The 2,771-nt window shown below is 34.8% G+C and overlaps 1 long non-coding RNA gene across 1 annotated transcript; it reads right to left on the reverse strand.

The window, feature by feature from the left end:
* Positions 1-2,262, reverse strand: LOC150030355 (uncharacterized). The gene is made up of 3 exons (XR_016527056.1): positions 1,857-2,262; positions 545-614; positions 1-303 (listed from the first exon to the last, which is right to left on the reverse strand). It is a non-coding gene; the product is annotated as an uncharacterized LOC150030355 (long non-coding RNA).
* Positions 2,263-2,771: the final 509 nt, after the last annotated feature.

The following is a 2,771-nucleotide window of genomic DNA, read 5'->3' on the forward strand; positions in this document are numbered from 1 at the left end:
TTTCAAGAATTAAAAATTGTAATTAATTTATTCCAATGAAATATAATAACAATAATTGATTGCAAAAATAAATTAGGAGAGGGATAGAGAAATTGACACGTGATTTTATAGTGGTTCAACATGACCTGACCTACATCCACTTCCCAAGCTCCACTTGGGTATATCATTCAATCTTGACTCTTCCCACGACTTAGAGTCGAACCGCTACAGTGTTCCTTTTTTGGAGTAAGAACAAACTCGATCCTTTTTACGGTTGAGAATCAAACTGTTACAACACTCTTGTTATGGGTTCAAGAGCAACCTCTACAAAAATTTGGAAAAGTTTAACAACACATTCGACAAACCCTCTAAAAGACTAGATTTACAAATTTTGAAATTGAAAGAATGTAATTCCTTTTCGGGAGCATGTGAACGTTGTACAATCGAAATTCAATTTGAAACACACAAAATGCAGAGAGATAAACATTCCAAATTTACAGTGGATAAACATTGAATTTCTAAGCATACATTCTACAAAGGAATGGAAGAAAAAAAAAATACTTACCCTTGTAGAAATTCATTCTTCACGAATTTCCTCTCCAAATGTCACAAACACCAATTCATCTGTACGAACACTGGAAAACAATTCCATGAATATCACCACCTGGAACATCTACTATTCTCAAGACAAGAGAATAAGGAAGTGTGGTTTCCTTGTACTTATTTTAGGAGAAAGGAAAGATAGAAGGATTGAGAGAGAATGATAGAGTTTTTTTTGGAAAGAGTTCTTTTTTTGTAACGTTTTTCACGTTTCATACACCCTTATGTCTATTCACAACAGACTTATCAAAGAGGAGGAGGAGTTACAATAACTCCCCCATGTAGAGATAACTCCCCTAAAATTAGGAGTTATTTTATTATAAAAATATTATATTAATAACAACATTAACAATATTACACTAACGAAAATAATATAGGATTAATTAATCAACCATTAATTTTTCAGATCCTGAACAATGTGGCGCCACACTATCTCCTAGCCTGAGAGCGGTTTATTCATAGTTGGACTATAATCTATTGTTCATTAGAGAAATCAATGATACTTAAGGAGTTAGATGTAACTTCAGAAGCAAAACGATAATTTAGCCTAACTGTACTTGAGTAATTTGTGAAAGGTCATCGTACTATTAATTGATTAAATTTAATATAAATATGATTTATATTAAATATCATATAATAGATAAAAGAAACTATAGTTTATATTGTATGTGATACAATATTAAAACGATAGATTATATATTATATTTGATATAACATATAATTTAATATATATATATATATAATATGATAAAGCTAGTTATCATATTTATATTTATGTTATTATTATTATTTTAATAATAAGGAAGGGGTTACAACTTCTTTCCTTCTTTTGTCTCCATCCCGTGGGTGATGGTTAATTTTGGCACAATAAAAGAAAACGACAGAAAAGTTTTGGTTCTCAATCCTAAAATTCCAAGGAAATATTCGTAGTAGTATTAGTTCTTGTTCGAGGTTTTTTCTTGGAGAAAGTCTGTTCCAGGAAAATCGTGAAGAAAGGGTTCTAAAACTTTTCTTTAGTATGTTGTAATTTATAATTAAATACATATTCAATGATCAAATGATCGATCTGCTTCCGCTCGAGTATTTTCATAAATAATCTATAATCCCACCGGAAAGCAACTCGAGGTCCTTCGATACTCCAAACTAGCCTTCAAATATTATGGGTAAATGAACTACGAATATTAAGCCAAAACTAAAATCAATCTCTATGGCATTCCAAAATTTTTCCAAGCACAGTAAGAAACCTACTAAATCTTGCAAACGAAACCTTTACTCACAAAAATCTAGGATTCTGATGAAGACCAAGGTACCGACGACAACATTGGTCGGAGATCGATGGTGGCATCGTCGGGTTTGGGACTGGGCGCAGGCGGCGGCTGGCGGCTGGGCGAGCGAATGGTGAGGGAGAGGGAGAGAGACGGTGGCGGGCTGGGCGAGTGAAACGCTCGGTGTGATCGAGCGACGAATCGGCGACGTTGAGCGATAGGCGGTGGCTCCTCCGGCGGTCAAACGCTGAGGCTGAGCAGGATGCTGACGCGAGGTGAGGCGGCTGGTTCTTCGATCGACTGGGAGAAGGCTCCAACGGCTGCCTCACGCGTGAAGAAGATGAACTCTCTTTTTTCCCTTTTTATCTTTCACGCTAACCGAGATACTCATAAATATATAAGTATATATATTTATTTTTACCCAAAACCCTAATTCCAATATATATATATATGCATACGAAAAAGCTTTGACTCAAATACCATCAAATTTCTGTTTGTTTATAACTAACTTGTATAATGGTCAGCTGATATGACCTTATAAATACCACTGATTTCAAATTCGAATTACACACACAGAGTTATCGTCATTTTCTTAATTTTCTTGCAAACATCAAATCTGTAAGCAATCTTTATTAAGTAAAAAGATTTCAGATCTTCCCGTGGATGTAGGCAACCTTGCCAAACCATGTAAACACTATGTCTCTTTCTTCTTCCATTATCTTTCTTGTTCAATCGAGTAATTCTTTATTGTAAATCGCGCGTCAATCGTTTACATTTCAAATTGCATCGAGTAACAAGATTATCGAGTCAATCGTGCATCGATTCATCGCTATTGAGTTGCTTCGAGTACATCATTTTCACCTTCGAGTTACACCGAGTATCATTCAAGAATCGTCGAGTACAATCGAGTATTAGTTCTGTTGTCAT

The sequence above is a fragment of the Benincasa hispida genome, unplaced genomic scaffold, assembly GCF_027475165.1.
Source record: "Benincasa hispida cultivar pf3 unplaced genomic scaffold, pf3_genome.v1.1 HicScf28, whole genome shotgun sequence".
In the NCBI taxonomy this organism is placed as follows: domain Eukaryota; kingdom Viridiplantae; phylum Streptophyta; class Magnoliopsida; order Cucurbitales; family Cucurbitaceae; genus Benincasa; species Benincasa hispida.